Source organism: Pongo pygmaeus, chromosome 18, assembly GCF_028885625.2.
Source record: "Pongo pygmaeus isolate AG05252 chromosome 18, NHGRI_mPonPyg2-v2.0_pri, whole genome shotgun sequence".
NCBI lineage: Eukaryota > Metazoa > Chordata > Mammalia > Primates > Hominidae > Pongo > Pongo pygmaeus.
In genome coordinates this window covers 67,713,390-67,727,134 of record NC_072391.2, presented here as the reverse complement: position 1 = coordinate 67,727,134, position 13,745 = coordinate 67,713,390, and the positions used below count along the sequence as shown (strand labels likewise).

Here is a 13,745-nt window from a genome sequence, read left to right as displayed (position 1 = left end):
GAGATGGAGAACATAAGAGAAATGTTAAGAGGTATAAAGGACAGAATAATTGGGTCTAAACTATATCTACATGGAATACCAGTGAAAGAAAACAGAGAAACTGCAGGAGAGGAAATTTAAAAAGATAAAGGTTGTGAATTTTTAAGAACTAATGAAAAGCTTGATTCCAATGATTCTAGAATTATAGCATATTCCAAGTCAGGTAAGTAAGAAACCCGCACCTAGGTACAATGTAGTGAAACTGCAGAATACCAGAAAGAATACCTTAAAAGAAACCATCCAGAACGCTAGAAAACTAACAAAAGAACATTTAGAATTTACTGACTTCTCAATACCAATAAGAGATAAAGAGAATAATGTTTCAAAGTAATGAAACAATTATTATTTTTATTATTATTATTTTGAGATGGAGTCTTGTTTTGTCACCCAGGCTAGAGTGCACACTGCAACCTCCGTCTCCTGGGTTCAAGCAATTTTCCTGCCTCAGTCTCCCAAGTAACTGGGATTACAGGCACCCGCCACTGCGCCTGGCTGATTTTTGTATTTTCAGTAGAGACAGGGTTTAACCATCTTGGCCAGGCTGGTCTCAAACTCCTGACCTCAGGATCCACCCGCCTCAGCCTCCCAAAGTGCTGGGATTACAGGCATGAGCCACTACACCCAGCCTGTATAAGGAACTTCTAAAAGTTTGCCCTTCAATCAGGCAAGAGAAAGAAATAAAGGGTATTCAAATAGGAAGAAAGTCAAACTATCTTAGTGAGCAAATGACATGATCTGATATCTAGGAAACCCCATTGTCTCAGACCAAAAGCTTCTTAGGCTGATAAGCAACTTCAGCAAAATCTCAGGATACAAAAATCAATGTGCAAAAATTGCTAGCATTCCTATACACCAACAACAGGCAAGCCCAGAGCCAGATCATGAATCAACTCCCATTCACAATTGCCACGAAAAGAGTAAAATACAGCTAGGAATACAGCTAAGAAAGGAAATGAAGGACCTCTTCAAGGAGAACTATAAACCACTGATCAAAGAAATTAGAGATGATGCAAACAAATGGAAAAACGTTCCATGCTCACGGATAGGAAGAATCAGTATCGTAACAATGGTCATACTGCCCTAAGTAATTTATAGATTCAATGCTATTCCCATTAAACTACCACTGACATTCTTCACAGAATGAGAAAAAAACTATTTTAAAATTCATATGGAATAAAAATAATGGCCCATATAGCCAAGACAATCCTAAGAAAAAAGAACAAAGATGGAGGGATCATGCTACCTGACTTCAAACTATACTATAAGGCTACAGTAACCAAAACAGCATGGTACTGGTTATAGACACATAGACCAAGGGAACAGAATAGAGAACTCAGAAATAAGACCACACACCTACAACCATCTGAAATTCAACAAACCTGGCAAAAACAAGCAATAGGGAAAGGATTCCCTATTTAACAAATGGTGCTGAACTGGCTAGCCATAGGCAGAAGATTGAAACTGAACCCCTTCCTTACACCTTATACAAAAATTAACTCAAGATGGATTAAAAACTTAAATGTAAAACCTCAAACTATAAATACCCTAGAAGAAAATCTAGGCAATACCATTCAGGACATAGGCATGGGCAAAAATTTCATGACAAAGACATCAAAAGCAATTGCAACAAAAGCAAAAATTGTCAAATGGGATCTAACTAAACCAAAGAGCTTCCGCACAGCAAAAGAAACTCATCAGAGAAAACAGACAACCTACAGAATGGGAGAAAATTTTTTCAATCTATCCATCTGACAAAGGTGTAATATCTAGAATCTACAAAGAACTTCAATTTACAAGAAAAAAAACAACACCATTAAAAAGTGGGCAAAGGACATGAACAGACACTTCTCAAAAGATGACATACATGTGGCTAAACATACGAAAAAAAAGCTCAAACATCACTGATCATTAGAGAAATGCAAATCAAAACCACAATGAGATACCATCTCACATTAGTCAGGATGGATATTACCAAAAAGTCAAAAAAAAACAGATGCTGGCAAGGTTATGGAGAAAAATGAATGCTTTTACACTGTTGGTGGGAGTGTAAATTAGTTCAACCATTATAGAAGACAGTGTGGTGATTCCTTGAAAACCTAGAGGCAGAAATACCATTTGACCCAGCAATCCCATTACTGGGTATATACCCAAAGGAATATAAATCATTCTATTACAAAGATACATGCACACATATGTTTGCTGCAGCACTATTCACAATAGCAAAGATATGGAGTCAATCTAAATGCCCATCAATGATAGACTGGATAAAGAAAATGTGGTACATATACATCATGGAATGCTATGCAGTCATAACAAGGAGTGTGATCATGTCCTTTGGAGGGACATGGATGGAGCTGGAAGCCATTATCCTCAGCAAACTAATGCAGGAACAGAAAATCAAATACCACATGTTCCCACTTATAAGTGGAAGCTGAATGACGAAACCACAAGGACACACACTGTGGGGGAAAAACACACACTTGGGTCTGTCAAAGGGTTGGGGGGTGGGAGGAGGGAGAGCATCTGAAAGAATAGCTAATGGATGCTGGGCTTAATACCTAGGTGATGGGATGATCTGTGCAGCAAACCACCATGGCACATGTTTACCCATGTAACAAACCTGTACATCCTGCACATGTACCCCTGAAATTTAAATAAAAGCTGGACATTTTTTTAATTTACATTGGTTTTTTAAGTTGTATTGAAAAAATGTTTGTGATTCTAATTAGGATTGTACTGAATTCATATATCAACTTAAATATTTTTAAAAATCTGTAAAATACTGATTTTTTTAATCCAAGAACCACACTTCCATTTGTCAATGTCTTTTTTAGTATGTTTCAGTAAAACGTGGTAATTCTCCTGTCAAAAAAGTATGCCCAGCCAGGTGCAGTGGCTCATGCCTGTAAACTCAGCACTTTGGGAGGCCAAGGCAGGTGGATCACGAAGTCAGGAGATCAAGACCATCCTGGCTAACACGGTGAAACCCCATCTCTACTAAAAATACAAAAAATTAGCCGAGTGTGGTGGCACATGCCTGTAGTCCCAACTACTTGGGAGGCTGAGGCAGGAGAATTGCTTGAACCTGGGAGGTGGAGGTTGCAGCAAGGTGCACTCCAGCTCAGCTGACAGAGCGACACTCTGTCTCAAAAAAAAAAAAAAAAAAAAAGTAAGCCCTTCAAGAAAAAGGAAAATAACCCCAGAAAGGAGGCTTGAGATACAAAAATAAATGGTAAGCAAATAAAAGGAAACATGAATGTAAATGCAAACAAATAATGTCCATAAAAATATTCATACAGATGATGATGAGGTATAAATTGTGGTACTAACAACAAAAGGCAGAATTAAACTATTTCGACAATGATTGTACATGACTTTTGAGGAACAAGATAAGAGTTGTAAGAACACTGACTTGGAGAGAAGATTAAGATATTATTTAACTACACAAATGGACAGCAACAACAAAGTTCAAACAATCAGAAGATAAGGCAAGGAAGGAAGGAAAAAGGAACAAGGAAATAGCAAGAGAAATACAAAACAGATGATGATAGAAATATAACCAAGTATACTTGGTTATAACTGAATTATAACCAAGTATACTTGGTTAAAAAACTGAATCCAAGATGTTAGTCATTAACAGTGAGTACACATTTTTAAAGATATTTGGAAAAAAAATCAAAATCTAGAGGCTTCCAGCCATGTAGAATGCTTGTTATCAGACTTGTCCTTCCCTCTACTATATACAAGTAGAAACTGGGTAGAACATATGAAGCACTGACATAATGATGGGAAAAAAACATATGACCAGCTCAATGTGAAAAAAAATCTGACAAAATGCAACATCCTTTCAAGATAAAAATATTCAATAAACTCTGGATATAAGGAAACTATCTCAACATAATAAAGTTAATGTATGAAAAGCTCATAGCTAACATACTCAGTGATGAAAGACTGAAATTTTTTTCTTCTAAGATCAAGACCAAGATGAGGATGCTCAGTTTTGCCACTTCTACTCAACATATTAATAGAAGTGTTATGTTGTATATTAGAAGTCCTAGCCAGAGCAACTGAGCAAGAAAAAATAATAAAAGACATCCAAATTGGAAAGGAAGGAAAATTGTCTCTGCTTGCAGACAACATGATCTTATATGTAGAATACCCAAAGATTACACGTGTGCACATGTACCTACACATACAAACGGTTAGAACTAGTTAACTTCAGAGTTGCAGGATATAAAATCAACACACAAAAATCAGCTGTGTTTCTATAAACTAACAGTTGAACAATCAGAAAAGGAAATTAAGAAAACAATTTTATTCACAGTAGCGTCAAAAAGAGTAAAATACTGAGGAATGAATTGAACCAAGGAATCAGAGGACTTATACACTGAAAACTCAAAGGCATTGCTGAAAGAAATTAAAGACAACACAAATAAATGGAAAGTCATCCCGCATTCATGGATTGGAAGACTTAATATTGTTAAAACAATCTACAGGGTCAATATAATTCCTACCAAAATCCCAATGGCATATTTTTTTCAGAAATACAAAAAGCCACATAAATTTATACTCAGGGTCTCAAAACCCTGAATAGCCAAAATAATCTTTTTTTTTTTTTTTTTTTTTGAGATGGAGTCTCACTCTGTTGCCAAGCTGGAGTGCAGTTAGCTCACTGCAACCTCTGCCTCCCAGGTTCAATCAATTCTTCTGCCACAGCCTCCTGAGTAGCTGGGGCTACAGGCACGTGCCACCACACCCAGCTAATTTTTGTATTTTTAGTAGACACAGGGTTTCTCCATGTTGGCCAGGATGGTCTCGATCTCTTGACCTCATGATCTGCCTGCATGGGCCTCCCAAAATGCTGGGATTACAGGCATGAGCCACCATGCCCAGCCAACCAAAACAATCTTTAAAAAGAAGAGCAACATTGGAGGTCTCACACTTGCTGATTTTAAAACTTACTAGAGAGCTACAGTTATCAAAACAGTGTGGTATTGGCATAAAGAGACATATAGACCAATGAGATAGAATAGAATGCTCAGAAATAAACTCTTGCATATATAATCAAATGATTTTTGACAAGGGTGCTAAATCCATTCAATAGTGAAAGAATAGTTTTTTCAACAAATGGTGTTAGAAAAACTAGAAATCCACATGCAAAAAAAAACAAGTTAGAACATTACTTTACAACATATACAAAATTCAAAATGAATTATAAGACCTCAAACCATAAAACTCTTAGAAGAAAACAGAAAGGAAAACTTCATAAAATTGGATTTGGCAATGATTAAATATGATACCAAAAGCACAAGCAACAAAAGTCAAGGTAGATAAATTGGATTACATAAAAATATAAAACATCTGTATAAAGGACACAACAGAGTGAAAGACAACCTACCAAATGGGAGAAAATATTTACAAATCACCTATATGTTAAGGGGTTAATATTCAGAAAAAGAACTCTGTAACTCCACAACAACAACAAAACCCACACAACCTGATTTTTAAATGGGCAAAGGAGTTAAACAGACATTTCTCCAAAGAAGACACACAATTATTGAAAAGATGTTCAATATTATTAATCATTAGAAAAACGCAAATCAAAACAATGAGTTATCACCTTACACCCATCAGAATGGCTACCATCAAAAAGAATATGAAAAATTTACAACCCTTGTGCACTGTTAGTGGAAATGTAAAATGGTGAAGCCACTATGGTAGATGGTTATGGCAGTTCCTCAAAAAAATAGAGTTAGCATAGGATCCAGCAATTCCACTTCTGGATATATATCTAAAAGAACTGAAAGTACAATCTGAAAGAGATATTTGTCATCCATGTTCACAGTAGCATTATTTATAAAAGCTAAAAGTGGAAGCACCCAAGTATCAGAAGAACCAAGTCAATGGATGAATGGATAAACAAAACATGGTTTATACACACAATGGAATATTATTCAGCCTTAAAAAAGGAAATTCTGACATATGCTATAACATGAATGAAACCTATAAAACTGTCATGAAAAGACAAATACTATGATTCTACTTATATGAGATATTTACGGTAATTAAATTAATTGAAGCAAAAAGTAGAATGGCAATTGCCAGGGGCAGGCAGCAGGAAGAAAGGGAGAGTTATCATCTTATGGGTATAGACTTTTGGTCTCATAGGAGGAAGAAGTTCTAGAGACTAGTTGCACAACAATGTGAATATGCTTAATATTACTAAACTCCACACTTAAATGGTTAAGACGGTAAATTGTATGTTATGCATATGTTTACCAAAATTAATTTTTTAAAAAAATAGGAAACTCTCTTCTGCTAGTATGAATGTTAAGTAGTGCAACCATCTTAGGAAAAAAAAAAAGTTTGGCATTATCTAGCAAAGTTGGTGTCCAAACTCTATGATGTAGGAACTCATTTCTACATATGCCTTAGAGAAACCCTTGCATATGTAACCAAAAGACATGTACAGGAATATTTTTGTATGAATAACAAAAAAATCCAAATGACTATTAACAGTAGAAAGGATAAATTGTGGTCTATTAACAAAATGGAATAACATACAGCAATTAACTTGAGTGAATTATTAGCTGCATGCAGCAACAACATCAATGAATCTCAAAAATATATTGTTAAAAAATGAAGCACTTTACAGAAGAATACATGCCATGTAATTTTACTTATTTATTTATTTATTTATTTTAGAAACTGATGTTTATTTTCCAACAACCATTTTTCCATGTTGCTTAAGAGCCTATGCAAGGACAGCTTAAGACCAGTCAGTGGTTGCTCCTACCCATTCAGCGGCCTGAGCAGTGGGAGCTGCAGGCCAGTCTTCTGTGGCAGGCTGAGCGCTCCAGTATTCAGTAGGGAACAGCTGAATAGGCACAGAGGGCACCTGCACACCTTCAGACCAGTCTGCAACCTCAGGCTGAGTAGCAGTGAACTCAGGAGCTGGAGCAGTCCATTTACCCTGAAATTCCTCCTTGGTCACTGCCTTTTCAGCAGCAGCAGCCTGCTCTTTTTCAATCTCTTCAGGATCTCTGTAGAAGTACAGATCAGGCATGACCTCCCATGGGTGTTCACGGGAAATGGTGCCACGCATGCGCAGAACTTCCTGAGCCAGCATCCACCACATCAAACCCACCGAGTGAGCTCCCTTGTTGTTGCATGGGATGGCAATGTCCACACAGCACAGAGGAGAATCTGTGTTACACAGTGCAGTGGTAGGTAGGTTAACATAAGATGCCTCCATGAGAGGCTGGTGGTCAGCCCTGGGGTCAGTAAACACAAGAAGCCAGGCTGCCTGGATCTGGTTAGTGAAGGTTCCAGGAGTGAAGCGGCCAGCAATTGGAGTGGCTCCAGTGGCAGCAGCAAACTTCAGCACGGCCCTCTGGCCAGTATTCCCGGAGGATGTAACACTGACATCAGCAGGGTCTTCAATGGCAACAATGGCAAGAGCTGCCGGCGGAAGCTTCTCCTAGGTCCTCTTCAGATTTATGATGTAGATGCCATCACTTTTCCTTTTATAGATGTACTGTTCCATCTGGAAGTCAAGTTTGGTGCCACCTAAGTGGGTTCCTGCTGCAAGGAACTGAAGGACATCCTCCTCCTTCATTTGCAGGACATCAAGGGCTCCGGAAATTGTGAAAGCTTCCCTTTAAGTTACGACGGGAATCCAGAACAATGTCGTATGGACCCCTCTGTAGGTAGTGCGGAAAAGAGTAATTTTATTTATATAAAGTGCAAAAAAACATGCAAAACCAAGTCATACATTGTTTATGGATACATATATGTATTATAAAAATTTATATAAAATCAAAGGAAGAATTAGCGAAAGATAATGGCCACCTCCAGGGGACAGGGAAGAGGGTACACACATAAATAAAATGGATACATGGGTATTTGTTGTATTATTCATATTTAAGTTCCACATATACATAATTTTATATTCTTTTATATGCATAACATGTTTCACAATTTTAAAAAGTGCTCTTTTCGTACTTCATAGTGTGTTATAGCTCTAGTACAGAAAGTTATATTCCTGGTGTTGCCAAAAAATTATGAACTTTGAGATTAGACAAGTAATTACTTAAGATACAATCCCTGCTCTAAAAGAGTTCATGGTGAGTAACAAACAGATGCCCTCTAACTATAATACAGCATAAGAATTAAAATAGACAAAGAAACTAGCATAGTTACTGATCTTTAATAGCAGATGCACAATAAGTATTTCGGTGATTTATAGAGGAAAGCTTCTTGGAGGAGATGTGTTTCACATGGCTTTGAAATGGTTATGGGATTTTCTCGTTGATTTTAATGAAAGCATACATAAATGGCACTTTTTAAGTTTCCTAGAGCCTTGCTATTCTGTTTGTTTGTTTGTTTGTTTTGAGATAGAGTTTCACTCTTGTTGCCCAGGCTGGAGTGCAATGGCACAACCTCGGCGCACCGCAACCTCCGCCTCTCAGGTTCAAGCAATTCTCCTGCCTCAGCCTCCCAAGTAGCTGGAATTACAGGCATGCACCACCACACCTGGCTAATTTTGTATTTTTAGTGGAGATGGGGTATCTCCATGTTGGTCAGGCTGGTCTCGAACTCTCAACTTCAGGTGATCCGCTCGCCTCAGCCTCCCAAAGTGCTGGGATTACAGGCGCGAGCCACTGCGGCCGGCCAAGCCTTGCTCTTCTAAATGTAGTCGTGGACTGGCTATATTAGCATCATTTGGGAATTTTTTAAAAACGCAGACTCTTGGGCCGCCCCCACAAAACTTACCAAATCAGATTCTGCATTTTCATAAGATACCCAGGTGATCCACATGCACCTTAAATTTGAAAAGTGCTGCTCTATGGTATATTTATGTTATTTTTAAACAGAAATAGCCATCTAAAATGTTTTCTCAAGAATGTCTAAAATGTTCATTTTGCTGCCTTATCTCTGTGATTTGATTACATTTTATTTATATATACACATATGCTTCATATAATGTATAATGTTATTATATATATACATATATACACATATACATATACATTATGGAAATATACTGTACCCAATTTTGACTCCCAGATTCAAACCCTTCCTCCCCACTCTACTTCCATAACCTTGTTATACTCTGGCTGACCACAAATTTCATTCCTTATTGTTTAAAAGAACACATTCCTTAATTTTTTTGTTTTTTTGAGACGGAGCTTCGCTCTTGTTGCCCAGGCTAGAGTGCAATGGTGCAATCTTGGCTCACCGCAAACTCTGCTTCTGGACTTCAGGTGATTCTCCTGCCTCAGCCTCCCAAGTAGCTGGGATTACAGGCATGCGCCACCACACTAAATTTTGTATTTTTAGTAGAGACGGAGTTTCTCCATGTTGGTCAGGCTGGTCTTGAACTCTCGACCTCAGGTGATCCTCCCACCTCAGCCTCCCAAAGTGCTGGGATTACAGGCGTGAGCCACCCCACCCGGCTGCACATTCCCTAATTCTACAGAACATAGTCATACATTGCTTACAGATAGGAGTATGTTCTGAGGAATTAGTCATTAGGCAATTTCATCATTGTGTGAACATGTACTTATACAAACCTAGATGGTACAGCCTACTATACACCTAGGCTATATGGTATAGCCTGTTGCTCCTATACTATAAACTGGTTCAGTGTGTCACTATACTGAATTCTGTAGGCAACTGTAAAACAATGGTATTTGTTTATCTAAACATAGTAGGTAATGCACCACACTATGACTTTAGGATGGCTAAGACATCACTAGGTGACAGGAATTTTTCAGTTCCGATATAATCGTACAGAACCACCATCACATAGCAGTCTGCTGTTGAAGTAAACATCATGTGGTACATGACTATATACAAGAAGTTGTTGTCTGAGAACTTATTCAGAAGTGACTTGAATATCTCTTCTCTATAGAGCAATCCATCCATTAATTTTTTTCACTTATTAAATGTGACATGTCACAGACCTAGTCCAAGCTCTGGGAAAGCAACAATGAACAAGACAGACATGTTCCTGTCCTCGTAGAGATGGCATTTGGCTGGGGAATGAAATGCAAAAGAAAGTATTATTATATTAATGTTTTATTCAATATGAAGGCAATATTTCAAAACTTAACTTGGCTGAGTTTTCAAAACAGAAAGTTAATAGGTTTGTAGCTTTCTGTCTGACATGAGCTTATAGGATCACAGAACCTTGAAGCCAAAAGGTACCTTAGAGAATATCCAATTCAACAGCTTATTTACACCTGATACTTAGAGATGTTAAAAAGCCAGACTGGGGTCCCAATTTTGTGAAATTACTATGAAGTCCATTTATTTAGATTATTAACTGTATATATTAAAAGTCACGTTCAGCGGGATTTCAAATCATAGCATTAGTAACATTCCAAGAGAATGTGTTTATTTCTTGTTCTTTTCTCTCAAGGAAACCGATTACACTAACTTTGAGTTACTTATATTCACAGCTAGCACTGAATAGATTTAATAAATATAAATTTGGAAACATGACCAAAAGCCAAAGTTTGAAAGAAAAATTAAAGAACACAGAAGGCTCTTTTGAATTGTCAAATCATAAAGAGGAAACATTGTTTTGTTAATTTAAAATATGGCTCTTTGGCTATATACCCAGTAATGGGATTGCTGGGACAAACAGTATTTCTAGTTCCAGACCATGGACACAGGGAAGGGAATATCACACACCAGGGCCTGCTGGGCAGTGGGGGGAAAGGGGAGGGAGAACACTAGGACAAATACATAATGCATGTGGGACTTAAAACCTAGATGGTGGGTTGATAGGTGCATCAAACCACCATGGCACATATATACCCATGTAACGAATCTACACTTTCAGCACATGTATCCCAGAACTTAAAGTAAAATTTAAAAAAAAATTTTCAAAAAAGAATACTGTGAAGAAAAATAAGTAAATAAATTATAGCTCTTCAAGCTGAGCTGCTTTCCCTTCATTTAAGCACCTCTTTGTTTTTATTGGGAGACTAATGACTACTTGCATTAGAGGATCAGACCTTAATGGGGAGAAAAACAGCCTTGAAATACAAACTAAATAACATTTCTTGGGCCGCAGGTTAAATTCATCACATGCAAGTTCGAGTTCTGTGGGTAAGATTCATTCAAAAGATTGGATGGTATTTTGACATCATAAATATCTGAATTTCCACCTCATAACCCAAGTCGTTCCCAGCACCTGTCTATTTATCAGTTACTACATAATGCACCCCATTCTTTTCCCTAAAGTGAAATTACTTCCAAGGAACAAAGGAAGAAAATTTACACTAACACAGAAGTTGTGCTCTAGCATTTCTTTTACTCATTCATCACACAAAAAAAGCCACAGCATTCTGATTTTAAGTTTTCCATTAACAGGAATCTTACATTTTTTATTTTCACATCATGTGAAACATAGAAAATGTTGAATAATAAACCTCCAATCTTCAAAACAAAAGGTTTTTCCATCAGTATACAGAAATTTTGGCTATTATTAGGTTCCCCAGGAACAGTGAACTATCCTATTTTCATGTGGTTTCTGAAAATATTTATTTCCCTGGTTGGGAAGTACTCAACCCTTGCCATTTTTCTTGGGAAGAACCCATTATATAATAAGGCATTTATCTTTCCCTCAGAGCTGGCTTCCCAAGAAATAAAGAAAACATGCAGAACGCTTTGAAATGATGGTGGAGCACATTTTTAAGAGGAAAAAGAAAAAAAAAAAAAACAGATTCTGAGAACATTAGTCTGACCCCAAAAGAGAGAAACACTTGTAATCAATTTTCTTTTCATTAATGCAATAAATGCCGCCTGCACTTTGTGTGCCTAAAGAGAACCATTCTGAGATAAAGGATGTCTCCCCAACCTTTTATACTGAACCGGTGGTTTCCCAAATTTAATATGCATGAAGAGTGCATGTGAGCCCTCTTAAATCCAAGAGCCAAACCCTGCCTGTGCAATAAATCTCACCACTACTCCACTATTAGACAGGGGATTAAAACTAATCTAGCAATCCCCAAACCAAGCACTGAGTGGATTAAAATGCAAAACACATGGGAGTAGGAAGATGCTTAATGCTAAATAACAAACATTTCAATCATAGAAATCATTTTTATCTTCTTGTTTATGCTAAGTAGATACTATTAGACTTAATATCTGTATTAACACAAGTGGAGAAAAGAAACAGTATTACCAAGACCCAAGTACTTTAATGCCTTAGAATAGCTGGCCCAAAAAACAAAAGCAAACAAAAATGAGCTTAATAAAAGGACTACACTGTGATCTTTAGATTAATTGTTTACTCCTTTAAGGTCAACTCAACAATGCTTGACCTTTTTAATTTTCCTTTAAGCCAATGCAGTACACACTATAAAGGTTGAATCAAGAAAGACAAAAAAGTTTCCAGGATTCCCAGCCTGAAACCAGAGCAGGCTTTCTCTGAGTAATGTCTATGTAATATTTAACTCAGCAAATGCCTTAACCATCATCTTCTTTGCCAAATTATCACAGCGCAACAATAGGAGAGTCCCCGTTGCAGTGAACCCAGAAGAGGCCCTTATGAGGCCTGCACCCCATAAAGCTGTAGCTGATTGCAAATGTAGGAAAGTGAACATGTGCAGGCTCTCATTAGCACTGTCTATCCAAAGAACACAATACACACACACATCTGGCATCTGCTAACGGCTGTGGAACCCATTACACACAAAACCAATGACTTCGCTCCAACTGCAATCCATATAACGCTAGAAGGAAATCCATAAAGTTTTATCTGAAATACTGTTGTACCTTTCAACTCTGTCATCTTCCTCAATTTTCCACTCCTGGGTTCTGTTATACCCTCTCTCAGACATCTGCGTTTCAACTTGAATCTCTCCCCAGGCCCTTCCCTACCCCCACTTCCCTATAAAATATTCTTCAAGTCTCCCCTCCTGTACCGTGCTATGTGATTCCTACCAAGTCAGGCTCAGTCTTTCTTATGCAGAACAATTGCTACAAATGGTTACAACACTGACATGGAGGTTGGTCCTGGGACGCTTACCTCATCCCCACCATTTGTTTCCAAACACAAAATCTAGGAGAAAAATTGGACTATTATACATAAGTGCAGTATAAAATGGAAGGTATGTACACAACGCTTGGACTAGCCTAGGCATTCATAACTTGTTTTCAGTTTTCAAGTATTGGTATTCATTTCATTTACTCTCAACCAAGTCCTCATGGTACAGAAAGCTTTACACATTACACAGCAGTAAGAGGAGTTATGAACTAACACTTGGAGTTATAAAACAGGAATAGGAAGATCTCTGATTTCAAGCATTGTGATGCGTAAGTTTCTGCAGTGAAATCGCTAAGTCATCTCATGTTTGTAACAACAGAAAAAAGAAATTTAGATTCAATGTAATGTGACTTCCTCAAAAAAGCAGATTTCGTCATATATATATATAAAAATATATATATATAAATATAAATATATATAAATATAAATAAATATAAATATATAAAATATAAATATATATAAATATAAATATATATGAATTATAAATATAAATATATAAATATATATAAATATAAATATATAAATATGTAAATAAATATATATAAATATGTATAAATATATAAATATAAATATATAAATAAATATATATAAATATATATATAAACATATATATCTATATAAACATATAGATATATATAATTTT

General features: G+C 36.8%; 1 long non-coding RNA gene and 1 pseudogene across 1 annotated transcript in view; both read right to left on the bottom strand.

The window, feature by feature from the left end:
• Positions 1-13,745, bottom strand: part of LOC134738545 (uncharacterized) — a 444,030-nt gene that overhangs the window by 354,670 nt on the left and 75,615 nt on the right. The window lies entirely within an intron of this gene.
• The window catches only part of LOC129015178 (small ribosomal subunit protein uS2-like), a 60,649-nt pseudogene continuing 53,675 nt past the window's right edge, over positions 6,772-13,745 (bottom strand).